We start from the raw sequence: 14,402 nt of genomic DNA, 5'->3' as shown, positions 1-14,402 counted from the left end.
TTTGCTGGCCCAAAATGGTCAGCTTCACTGTTTGCCCTTGGTTCCGGTGTCGGATTAGATACCCGGCTCTCCCCGATTGACTCTTGAGAAGACATCTTGCTCTAGTCTGCAGCAGCAATAGCTCGAAAACAAAAACAGAGGAGATTTGCGTGATACAGGAGTCAAAACCTTCGGAAGAATATATAATGAATTTTTACCGACCAAAATACGTATCATGCAAGAAAACAGAGTCCAGAAGGCACACGAGGTACTCACGAGGTAGGGGGCGCGCCCACCACCCTCGTGGGACCATCGTGCCCTTCCCGGACTGCTACTTATTTTTCTATTTTTCTAAATATTCCAAAACGGAGAAATATTGCCTTAAAAATTGTTTTGGAGTCGGTTTACTTACCGTACCACATACCTATTCATTTTCGGAGTCTGAAACATTCCGGAAAGTGTCCCTTATGTATTCCTCCGGGGTTACGGTTTCAATAATATTGGTTTCAACATTTATGGGATTACCTGAGATATAATGTTTGATTCTTTGACCGTTTACCACCTTCGGATTTGTGCCTTCGAAGTTGTTGATCTTTATGGCACTGGAATGATAGACCTCTTCGATAACATAGGGGCCTTCCCATTTAGAGAGAAGTTTGCCTGCAAAAATATCTTAAACGAGAGTTGTATAGCAATACATAATCACCTACATTAAACTCACACTTTTGTATCCTTTTGTCATGCCATCTTTTAACTTTTTCTTTAAACAACTTGGCATTTTCATAAGCTTGGGTTCTCCATTCATCAAGTGAGCTAATATCAAGTAACCTCTTCTCACCAACAAGTTTAAAATCATAGTTGAGCTCTTTAATAGCCCAATACGCCTTATGTTCTAGTTTGAGAGGTAAGTGACATGCTTTTCCATAAACCATTTTATACGGAGACATACCCATAGGATTTTTATATGCAGTTCTATAAGCCCATAATACATCATCAAGTTTCTTGGACCAATTCTTCCTAGACCTATTAACAGTCTTTTGCAAAATTAATTTGAGCTCTCTATTGCTCAACTCTACTTGACCACTAGACTGAGGGTGATAAGGAGATGCAATTCTATGATTAACATCATATTTAGCAAGCATTTTACAGAAAGCACCATGAATAAAGTGTGAACCACCATCAGTCATTAAATATCTAGGGACTCCAAACCTCGGAAAAATAACTTCTTTAAGCATTTTAATAGAAGTGTTATGATCAGCACTACTAGTTGGAATAGCTTCTACCCACTTAGTAACGTAATCAACAGCCACTAGAATATGTGTGTATCTATTAGAGGCAGGAAAAGGTCCCATATAATCAAAGCCCCAAACATCAAATGGTTCAATAACAAGAGAATAATTCATATGCATTTCTTGACGTCTACTAATATTACCAATTCTTTGACATTCATCACAAGACAAGACAAACTTACGGGCATCCTTGAAGAGAGTAGGCCAATAAAAACCAGATTGCAATACCTTATGTGCAGTTCTGTCTCCAGCGTGATGTCCTCCATAAGCTTCGGAGTGACACTTGCGTAGGATCTGTTCCTGTTCATGCTCAGGTACACAATGTCTAATAACACCATCTACTCCTTCTTTATAAAGATGTGGATCATCCCAAAAGTAATGTCTTAAATCATAGAAAAACTTTTTCTTTTGCGGGTATGTGAAGCTAGGTGGTATAAACTTAGCAACAATATAATTAGCATAATCAGCATACCATGGAGTACTATGAGAAGTACTTATAACATTTAATTGTTCATCAGGAAAGCTATCATTAATAGGTAGTGGGTCATCAAGAATATTCTCTAACCTAGACAAGTTGTCTGCAACGGGGTTCTCAACTCCCTTTCTATCAACAATATGCAAATCAAATTCTTGTAGCAAGAGAACCCATCTAATAAGTCTATGTTTAGCATCTTTCTTTTCCATAAGGTATTTAATAGCAGCATGATCAGTATGAATAGTTACTTTAGAATCAACAATATAGGGTCTGAACTTATCACAAGCAAATACAACTTCTAAAAGCTCTTTTTCAGTAGTAGCATAATTTCTTTGAGCATTGTCTAGAGTCTTACTAGCATAATAAATAACATTTAATTTCTTATCAAGTCTTTGCCCTAGAACAGCACCTACAACATAATCACTAGCATCACACATAATTTCAAAGGGTAAATTCCAATCAGGTGGCTGAACAACAGGTGCAGAGACTAATGCTTTCTTAAGTATTTCAAATGCTTCTACATAATCATCATCAAAGACAAATGGTACATCTTTTTGCAATAAATTAGTCAGAGGCTGAGAAATTTTTGAGAAGTCCTTAATGAACCTCCTATAAAATCCAGCGTGACCAAGGAAACTTCTTATACCTTTGATGTCCTTGGACATGGCATCTTTTCAATAGCATCAACCTTGGCTTTATCAACTTCAATACCTCCTTCAGAAACCTTGTGCCCCAAGAAAATACCTTCATTAACCATAAAGTGGCACTTTTCCCAATTCAAGACGAGATTAGTTTCTTCACATCTCTGCAAAACTCGATCAAGATTGCTCAAGCAATCATCAAAAGAGGAACCATAGATGGAAAAGTCGTCCATGAAAACCTCACAAATCTTTTCACAAAAGTCAGAGAATATAGCCATCATGCATCTTTGAAAGGTAGCAGGTGCATTACATGAACCAAAAGGCATACGTCTATAAGCAAAAGTACCAAAAGGGCATGTAAAAGTAGTCTTTGATTGATCTCTAGCCGACACAGGTATTTGAGAGAAACCAGAATAACCATCTAGAAAGCAATAGTGTGTATGTTTGCATAATCTTTCTAGCATTTGATCAATAAAAGGTAAGGGGTAATGATCTTTCTTAGCAGCTTTATTTAATTTGCGGAAATCAGTTACCATCCTATAACCTGTGATAATTCTTTGTGGAATCAATTCATCTTTATCATTAGGAACAACAGTAATACCTACCTTCTTAGGGACACAATGGACAGGACTTACCCACTCACTATCAGCAACGGGATAGATTATACCTGCCTCCAGAAGCTTGAGTATTTCTTTCTTACCACTTCTTTCATTTTAGGATTCAGACGTTGTTGAGGATCACGAACTGGTTTGGCATCTGCTTCCAAATTTATTTTATGTTGACATAGAGTGGGACTAATGCCCTTAAGATCATCAAGAGTATATCCAATAGCAGCACGATGCTTCTTCAAAGTTTTCAATAATGTTTCTTCTTCATGCTCTGAAAGGTTAGCACTAATAATAACAGGATATATCTTCTTTTCATCAAGATAAGCATATTTAAGATTATCATGCAATGGTTTAAGCTCAAACACGGGATCACCCTTGGGTGGAGGAGGATCCCCTAAGATTTCAACAGGCAAATTGTGTTGCAGAATAGGTTCCTGTTTAAAGAATACTTCATCTATTTCCCTTCTTTCATTCATGAACATATCATTTTCGTGGTCTAGCAAATAGTGTTCTAAAGGATCACTAGGAGGTACGGCAATAGAAGCAAGACCAATAATTTCATCCTTACTAGGTAATTCTTCCTCACGATGTTGTTTACTAAATTTAGAGAAATTAAACTCATGAACCATATCATCCAAGCCAATAGTAACAACATTCTTTTTGCAATCTATCCTAGCACTAACATTGTTCAAGAAGGGTCTACCAAATATAATGGGACAAAAGCTATCTTGTGGGGAACCAAGAACAAGAAAATCAGCAGGATATTTAGTTTTGCCACACAAGACTTCAACATCTCTAACAATTCCCATTGGTGAAATAGTATCTCTATTAGCAAGTTTAATGGTAACATCAATTTCTTCTAACTCAACAGGTGCAATGTCATGCATAATTTCTTTGCATAAGTCAATAGGTATTGCACTAGCACTAGCACCCATATCACATAAGCCATGATAACAATGATCTCCTATTTTAACAGAAATAACAGGCACGCCTACCACAGGTCTATGTTTATCTTTAGCACAAGATTTAGCAATTCTAGCAGTTTCACCTTCGAACTGAATAACATGCCCATCAATATTATCGGACAAGAGATCTTTAACAATAGCAATATTAGGTTCTACTTTAACTTGCTCAGGAGGTGTATAAGTTCTAATATTGCTTTTATGAACAACAGTTGAAGCTTTAGCATGATCCTTTACTCTAACAGGGAAAAGTGGTTTCTCAACATAAGAAGTAGGAACAATAGGATCATTATAAGTGACAGTCTTTTCTTCAACTTTAATAGGTGCAACTACTTTTACTTCTATGGGAGGATGATATTTAAACCACTTCTCCTTAGGGAGATCAACATAAGTAGCAAAAGATTCACAGAAAGAAGCTACTATCTCAGAGTCAAGTCCATATTTAGTGCTAAACTTACAGAAAATATCGGTGTCCATAAAAGATTTAACACAATCAAACTTAGGTGTCATACCTGACTCCTTACCTTCGTCGAGGTCCCAATCTTCAGAGTTGCGTTTAATTCTATCCAATAAATTCCATTTGAGTTCAATAGTCTTCATCATAAAAGAGCCAGCACAAGAAGTATCAAGCATGGTTTGATTATTATGAGAAAGCCAAGCATAAAAACTTTGCATAATTATTTCTCTCCAGAGCTCATGATCGGGGCATGAATATAACATTGATTTAAGCCTCCCCCAAGCTTGAGCGATGCTTTCTCCTTCGCGAGGCCAGAAATTATATATATAAATGCGATCACGATGAACAAGATGCATAGGGTAATACTTTTGATGAAATTCCAACTTCAATCTTTTATAGTCCCATGATTTCATATCATCACATAGCCTATACCATATCAATGCGTCTCCCTTCAAAGATAAAGGGAAGACCTTCTTCTTAGCAACATCATCGGGTATACCTGCAAGCTTAAATAATCCACAAACTTCATCCACATATATTAAGTGCTCATCAGGATGCTTTGTTCCATCTCCTGTAAAAGGGTTAGCTAGCAGTTTTTCCATCATACCCGAAGGAAATTCAAAAGGAGTTTCATTTTCAATAGGTTCAGTAGGTTGAGGAGCAACTCTTTGCTCTACTGGACGGGATGAAGATACCCCGAACAAGCCACTCAGAGAATTACTTTCCATGGTAACAAGTGACAGTAAATTTCAGCACACTATATAAAATTTTCCTTACCAAATTCCACCTACCAAAGGCGCTACACTCCCCGCAACGGCGCTAGAAAAGAGTCTTGATGACCCACAAGTATAGGGGATCTATCGTAGTCCTTTCTATAAGTAAGAGTGTCGAACCCAATGAGGAGCAGAAGGAAATGATAAGCAGTTTTCAGCAAGGTATTCTCTGCAAGCACTGAAATAAGTGGTAACAGATAGTTTTGTGATGAGATAAATTGTAACGAGCAACAAGTAACAAAAGTAAATAAAGTGCAGAAAGATGGCCCAATCCTTTTGTAGCAAAGGACAAGCCGGAACAAACTCTTATAATAGGAAAAGTGCTCTCGAGGACACATGGGAATATCGTCAAGCTAGTTCTCATCACGTTCATATGATTCACGTTCGATACTTTGATAATTTGATATGTGGGTGGACCGGTGCCTGGGTGCTGTTCTTACTTGAACAAGTGTCCCACTTATGATTAACCTCTATTGCAAGCATCCGCAACTACAACAAAAGTATTAAGGTAAACCTAACCATAGCATGAAACATATGGATCCAAATCAGCCCCTTGCGAAGCAACACATAAACTAGGGTTTAAGCTTCTCTCACTCTAGCAACCCATCATCTACTTATTACTTCCCAATGCCTTCCTCTAGGCCCAAGTAATGGTGAAGTGTTATGTAGTCGACGTTCACATAACACCACTAGAAGCTAGACAACATACATCTTATCAAAATATCAAACGAATACCAAATTCACATGACTACTAATAGCAAGACTTCTCCCTTGTCCTCAGGAACAAAAGTAATTACTGACAAAGCATATTCATGTTCATAATCAAAGGGGTAATAATATGCATATAGGATCTGAACATATGATCTTCCACCAAATAAACCAACTAGCATCAACTACAAGGAGTAATCAACACTACTAGCAACCTACTAGCACCAATCCCGGACTTTGAGACAAGAATTGGATACAAGAGACGAACTAGGGTTTGGAGATGAGATGGTGCTGGTGAAGATGTTGATGGAGATTGCCCTCTCCCGATGAGAGGAGCGTTGGTGATGACGATGGTGATGATTTCCCCCTCCCGGAGGGAAGTATCCCCGGCAGAATAGCTCTGCCGGAGCTCTAGATTGATTCTGCCAAGGTTCCGCCTCATGGCGGCGGAGTCTCGTCCCGAAAAATTCCTCCCAATTTTTTTCTCATCGAAAGACTTCATATAGCAGAAGATGGATGCCGGAGAGCCACCAGGGGGCCCACAAGGTAGGGGCGCGCCCTAGGGGGGGCGCCCCCCACCCTCGTGAGCAGGGTGTGGGCCCCTGGCCTTCATCTTTGGCGAGGATTTTTCTTTATTTATTTTAAGATGTTCCGTGGACTTTCAGGACTTTTGGAGTTGCGCAGAATAGGTCTCTAATATTTGCTCCTTTTCCAGCCAAGAATTCCAGCTGCCGGCATTCTCCCTCCTTATGTAAACCTTGTAAAATAAGAGAGAATAACCATAAGTATTGTGACATAAAGTGCAATAACAGTCCATAATGCAATAAATATTGATATAAAAGCATGATGCAAAATGGACGTATCAACAGGCGATGTCAATGGCGCGGCGGAGACATTTTTGTGCACGGGCACCGGCACGGGCGCGCATGTCAGTGCACGCGCAGGCGCATGCACTGGCAGGTGCACGGGCACCGGCACGGGCGTGCGCGTTGGTGCACGTGTAGGCGCATGCGCTGGCAGGTGCACGGGCGCGTGAAAGTCGGTGGGGACCTCGTGGAACCCCATGGGATCAAGCTCGGTGACTATGTGCGGCTCCCATCCCATCAATGCCATGGGAATGGGCGCTAGCGCAGTCGGGGCGACGGGAGCCGAAACGGGAGAGGGGACAGGCGCGGCATCTTCCCGCAAGGCCAGTTCAAGCTCGTCCCAAAGCGCCTTAGGTTCTTGAGACTCCGGCTGGGTGTCTTCCTCAGGAAACTAGAACACTAAGGGCAGACCATCGTGATGCGGCATGGCGTACGTTTAGGTCAGGCTAGTTGGAGGTAGACGACAGGAGAATCGGAGAGGAAGAGAGAGGATTGTAGCGATACCGGGTAGTGCGGGGTTGATTTTAAACTGCGGCGCCGGCGACATTAAAAGTGGGACCAGTTGGGACGATGTTGGGCGGCAGATCCTGGTCAAAGGGCTCGCCTCCCGGTGAGCCTGCACAGCGGTCTGCTCGCACGCCTCCCTGACAGCCGGCGCAGCGGTCTGCTCGCACGCCTCCCGTCGACTCACACGCTTCCTCAGACGGCACCTGCCGATGAGAAGCGGGGACTCCTGGCGGCACGTAAACGCCCACGGTTTCAATAGTGAAAGCGCTCGCCTTAACGTGACAGGTCTTTGTTCAAAAATACCTTGGTCTTTATTTGTGCAACTTGTCATAAGCAGCTTGTCTCAAATTGAAGAAAAAACTTACGAAGTAATATTTGTGCCATATCACGTGACCATGCTTAGTTTCAAGAATTTATGCTCACTTTTGGATTTTCTGAAATTTAAGATCCAGGATTTGAAACAATATCATAACCTGCATCATGCAATAAATTTTCAAGCCATACATATGTCATGTTGTATTTCTTAAGAAAGGATTTGGTCAAACATTTTGCTTAGTTAGACTTCAGACAAGTTATATATGCAGAGTAAAAGGATAATCCCTCCGTACCAGCGCATTGCTTGATATATTAACTCAAGTACTAGGCACGAACAAATGGGCTCAATTCTATGCTCATCTTGGTGTAGTAGTAGCAGTAGTAGTAGTACTAGGCAATGCAGTTGACGGGTGACCTTGACGAGCGGCGACCGAGGGAATTGAACCGTGCTCAGCACGGTAGGTAACGTTGTCTAGTTACTAAAGCATCCCTCCGTTGTTCATCGGTAGTCATTATGGACCGGGGACATGAGGGGAATTTCCTAGGGATGGAATTCTGGCCGCCAGATATTTTGACTTGAAACGCTGAGTCTCGACTGGTTGGGGTTGCCTAATGTGCGTACCACGCACGCCATCGAAGGACACGAGCCTGGTTTTTTTAGGATCAACACGAGCCAAGGTCTGGCTGGTACGCCGTTGGGTCCTACCATTCGAGAATACGAAAGGAACCTTTTAAATTGCTGAACGAATCTATGTGTATTACAATACCCGCATTTTCCTTGCAAATACTAATCTCAACAAGGTAATTGATTTATGACGAGTTGTTGAATTAGAGTGAGTTTGTGATATAGTGATCTCAACGTGGATTTCACATTTCATGGTATCCCTAGTAAATTTTCCAATGCAAATTCAAATTTAAAAGATGAACAATATGGAGGTGAGAAAACTTTGTATGTATCAAGCATATGACCACACACAGAGAGAGAGAGACACACACGCACGAACACAACAACAATCCAATAAGTATAGTGCATCTATTTTTCCAAACCATACATGTATGACACGAATTCAAAAATACTCCTTCTATTCCTAAACATTAGTCTTTTATAGAGTTCAACAAGTGACTACATACGGAGCAAAATGAGTGAATCTAGACTCTAAAATATGTCTATATACATCTGTATGTGCCAGTCCATTTGAAGCCTCTAAAAAGACTAATATTTAGGAATGAAGGGAGTAAAATGTAAGACATCCATGGTCCTCAGTTCAATATTTAAAATAAACATGAAACTGAAACATGAATATTAAGTCTAGTACTACCGTACATGCAAATGTTGTGTTTAGGCGGAGCTATGATTGTCGGGGGTCAACCCCTCGACCTTAGATAAAATTGTGGAGCTCTGTTTAGGGTTGTTTAGATTATATTTGTCCCCACCCTCCCAACCACCGATTGGTTGTGCACCTCCCACCCCTCCTCCCCGGGAGAATATCATGTGCCCCCATACCTTAGATGCTATATGCCGATACGAGTTGCTTGGAGCTTGTAGATCTGAGATATAGCAGCTCACATGATGTGTCTTAATATTTTTGCAGGAAACCTTGATGAGTTTGAGAATTGCACACAATTTGTACAAAAACTACTTAGATGCCCTTTGATCCTATATCCAACGACCTCGAAGCTCGTATCACCGTAGCATCTAAGATGAAGGAGGACATCATATTCCCCTGTATGTAAGAATATCATGTGCTACCACACCTTAGATGCTTTGGTGATACAAGCTCTTCAGAGGCGTTGGATTTGTGACCCAACACCTCCTCGATGGTTCGAATGGTTTTTTTGCAGAAAAGCCCCAAAAGAGTTCGGCCACTGCTTACAAGCACAAAGACTGCTCAGATGCCATTGGATCTCAGATCAAACGACCTCCAAGCTCGTATCACCGTAGCATCCAAGCTGCGATAACACCTTATGTTTTCTTGCATGGGAGAGTATGAGGTGCTCCTGCACCGTAGATTCTATGGTGATACGAGTTCACTGAGATCTAACGGCCCATAGTAGGAGGTTTGAATGTTTTTGCAATATACGACTGATAGAGTTTGGGAAATGCGCAAAAAGTACAAGTACTACACATGTGCCATCTAATCACTGATCATACGACCTAGATGCTCACATCACCGTAGCGGGTAATTAAGCTACAGGGAGCACCTAATATGAGCATCGAGGAGCCGTTGGATCGAAGATGCAGCGGCACACACAAGGCCTGAATGTTTTATTTGCAAAAAAACCTTTGGAGAGTTTGGAAATTGCGCATAATTACAAAGACTACTCCCAAGCCATTGGATCTCACTTCCAACGATGTAAAAACTCGTATCACCCTAGTATCTAAGCTGCGGGGTGGATGTGATATTCTATGCCACTGTCATTTTTGTTCGTAAACTTGCAAAATACGTGTAACTCATGCCGTTACTTGTCTAACCGCGCAAAGTGTTTGTTCAAAAAAACCATCCTACACTGAAATATCAGAACAACACACGGGGGTCCCACTTGTCATTAATCAAATTTGGACCTAAAACTAACAAATCTGAAAGACGAGATTCGAACTGGCAACCTGGACTACAAAGCGTAAGGCGATAGCCTGAAAAAACAAACGGTTGTTGGCTTTGTCCCATAACTTGATTTTATACAGTACTTGCATTGAGTAGAGTAGAGGGAGTGCCTCGTCAACACGTGCATGACCATCGTCTCACTTATTGGTGGGGCCCAGGTCTGCGATCTCAATCTCTCTTATATCCATCGTCTAACCTTTGCACGGGCACACATGAAGAGCGACGCTAGCTTGCCGTGGTGTTATTACAACTAAAAAAGCTTGGAAAATAGAAGAATCGCCTAGAACAAGAGACGTTGTGGCTGGTCGAGACGGAGCTAACCACATCTATCCTCCGTGCCACATTCGCATGATGAAGTTGTGTGGCTGACCGACTGGCTGGGTCCCGAGGTCGAATGATAGGTACTACGTCTGATACAGTATATTTTTACATGCACATTTTTCCTGCATGCCGAGACGTGGCACACCCTACCGCGCGGTTTCGGGGTCCTCCCGGGTGGTGCACGCATATATTCTTCCTGATGTGAGACGCCCTACCATGCGTTTTATGGGTCCTCCTCGGTCGTAGCGTCGAAGCAAGTAAATGAGTCGTCAAATCAAGAAAGACCACCTTTCCTGCCGAGTACATCAGTGAAGCATGGTGGCTAGCTAGTTGGGCTAGTTCGACCGATTAGCTAGGCCGCCGCCACATTTGTTTTTCACCCCTTTTTTATATACTTGCCGGCAGGTAAATTTAAATATCCACCGCGGCGTTGCTCTGGTGTTTGGGTGCGGCGGGATTTTTAATTTTTTGATTGACGGGAGTAGGCGTGGCAGGATTTTTAATTTTTTGATTGACGGGAGCAGGCCCGACAGCAATTAGTCATGATGACTCCGCCTGTAAAAACCCACTGCTCCCTGATGTGAGAAGTCGTCGACTAGTGTTTTACCGTGGTGAAAACCAAAAGATTCCTCGCTCCCTCCGCCTTCCCATAGATTGCATTGCCTTTCAGCCATTTCGCCCCCTTTGCTTCCTCTCCCCATTGCTTCTACCTAGTGCCATGGCAGCACAGCAGATCACAGAGTACAAGGTGAGGCGCCTGACACTGGCTCCCGTCGACCGGGAGCGGGCTCTGCGGGCGGTTGTACCCTGCATCACCAACGTCATGCGCCTCAAGAAGCAGAGGGATTTCGGTGGTGTTTAGGCGCCCTCTGCATGGGCATGTCCATGTCTCGGCGCAACTTGACCGTTGGATCAAACTCGGACGGTGCAGGTCAGTCACTGTAGCACAAAGCGTGTGGGTGTGTTTGGTTGCATTCTCATCTCAATATAGTTGTTTCCTCTTCGTGTATTTTTGTCAACCTACTAGTGTGGACTCATGCACCCTTCATGCACTCTGCCAAACACCCAAAAGTGGATCGAGAAGGGAACTTTTGCTCCCATCCCGTGCACCCTTCATACACCCTGCCTAACACTATTCGTGCTTCATATGGTTCATGTTTCGTGGAGTACTGTAGCACCATACTCTCCGTGCGCTGTGGACCTAGTTCTGTTAACATTGATCTCACCGTTCATTCTCGACCGGACAGTCAAAAAAGCGGTACTATGTTACATATAGGAGTAGTTGACATGCGCACAACATCATTTGTTATCGTCATATCTTACTACACTAGCAACAAGATTGTGTAGTACTGACGTATGAACCACTGCACATGCCTAGTAGTAGGAGCACTGTGTATGTTCAAGTGGCTGCCGTGTTTCGCACTCCTCCGTCATAAGAGTGGAAAAGCTTGCTGTAATCATTTTTTTCTTCAGAAAAACAGTGGACACGCTCTACCGTGCGCATCCTCCTCCAGCCATGCACTAAATTACTCACTTTCGCTGACGTGAGGGACAGCCAGCACCTAGGTCCACCAGCCATGCACTAAATTACTCCATAGTAGAGTGACGGTAGACTACCCCAATCGAACCGCCACAGTAATGCCCAATGAGCCGTCAAATCACAAAACCCCCTCCTTTCCAGCAGTAAGTTGGACGGATGAAGCAACCATCATTTCACTCTTCTCTCTCAGCTTCCTCTCTTGAAGAAAACCCCCACTCACTTCGCTTCTCCCTCATCTCGTTCCTCCTTTCACTCTTCTCTCTCAGCTTCCTCTCTTGGATGGACACCGGAGCACCGGCCGACGTGATGTCTATGGCTCTGGCCAAAACCATCGAGGCTCATGGTACGAAGAAGCGCAAGCACCCCGCTGAGACTACCGTAGACAAGCTCAAAGCCATCGCCCTGTCCAAGCCCCCCTCTCCGGGATCCCTCATTAAGCAAGTCCAGGTAATGTCTCTTGTTGACGATCTTTTTCTCGATCTTGATCGTGTTTTTTCATCTAACACGCAGTACTAGTACTGGTAGTACAACTTTTTGGGTGATCTTGCATGCGATTTTAGTGTGCCAAATGACGGTTCTAAATTCCTCTTTTGACCAAAACATGCGAGAGGTTGACACTGATTTCTTATAGATTACTTTCAACTACTCCCTCTGTCCCAAATTTCTTGTCTTAGATTTGTCTAGATATGGATGTATCTAATACTAAAATGTGACTTGATACATCCGTATCTAGACAAATCTAAGACAAGAATTTTGGGACGGAGGGAGTACTTTATGAACATCAATGCTACCTTTTAAGAGGGTATATTTGCCTTAGTAACGTGTGTTATGGATATTGCATGTAATCCCTCTGCTCTCATGCCTTTGAAGACATGTTCTAGTGTCTTTGTTCACTCATTTCTGTGCGTATATGTAGTCATATATGGAGTATACTATCGAAAATCATCTTATATTTCTGAACGGAGGTAGTAATAAAATATGGTTTCTGTTTGAATTAGAACCAGGTCCGCGGTGGAGATAAAGTTCTCAAAGTCATGCCGTGTGAACTGGAAGACCTGATGATGAGTTCTACTGCTGAACTATCCAGCTGCTGTGTCCTTGTCGCCACGTGTCCTGAACTAGTGTTTTCCTGTAGCATTGTTGTCAGGAGTGTTCTCGAGGCTGTACTTGACCACAATAATTTCCTGGTTGTGCCTTCGATTACGAAGGGTGTGGTTCTTGTAAAGCTTACCAACAAATCTGATGCGGCCTGTCTTCATCATCATGTTTATGAGTGGAAAGACCACTCTGTTAGGTTCTCCAAGGTTGACAAGATGGTGATGGTGCATGTAGACATCTCACACGAAGTCCATGGCCTAGTCAGTTATGCGGGGTTCATCCCGTAGGTCGGTGGCAAGAAATAGTCTGCAGAGTTTAGTTAATGCAACTTTGCTTGTCTGTAGTAAGTACTATTGTTCAGTACTTGATTTGTGTTTGTGAACCCTGTATTGTTTATTAGTACTGCTGCTTTTGGTGTGTGGTCAGTCCTGAGAATGGTCTATGTTAATGTCTGTCCACTCAATTCAGTCTGTATATTTTGAAGTATCCAGATCATATTTTTTGTGAGGACGGTTTATCAATTATGGTTACACTCCAATATCTGTATGCATTGCAGGGTTTATCGCACCCACCAGGATTTCTAGTCCCATGGATGTTCGGTCCATACGATCTGTCACGACCTTTGGACTGTCCTACTTGTGGGAGTAGGCGGGGCCCCTGCATGCCATGCGTAGTTGGACGATCAATCTTCTGTTTAGTACTTCAACATAGTGATTTCCTGGTAAGGATTCACTCGTGTCACATCAAGTAAATCTTATTGATTTACTGTCTAAATCTTATTGATTTAATGTCATGTTTTCTTTCTTTTCCTGCAATTTTATGATGCAGGTTTTGCCATGTGACATTCATCACCGAATAAACCGTTTGGTTTGCTCTACGATGGCTATTTTTGTAGGTTTCACTTCTTATGTCGTGTCAATAATGAAGGCACTGTCCATCACTTATATTACGGGAAAAAATTGGATCAGTCTGTTGTCTGAGTACAAGCTGAATCCCTATGATGAACTGCAGTTTGGTTTAACAAAAACGCCACAATTAGTCCTTCTCGCATTTAAAAGAAATGAAGAAAAAAACTGGATCATGGTCACGGATCCTAGTCAAGTTAGAAAGCTGATCATAGCAGACCAGACACGATCGCCACTATCTCGCACAGATCAAGCACCGGCAATTGCTCTAGCACTGACAGCGGCGGCAACTCAGTCTGATCCAGCTGAGGATTAGGCATTGACCGCGTCAGCGGATCAGTCTGATCTACTGGAG

Source organism: Triticum dicoccoides, chromosome 1A (assembly GCF_002162155.2).
Source record: "Triticum dicoccoides isolate Atlit2015 ecotype Zavitan chromosome 1A, WEW_v2.0, whole genome shotgun sequence".
NCBI classification, from domain to species: Eukaryota; Viridiplantae; Streptophyta; class Magnoliopsida; order Poales; family Poaceae; genus Triticum; species Triticum dicoccoides.
This window is presented reverse-complemented; position numbering follows the sequence as displayed.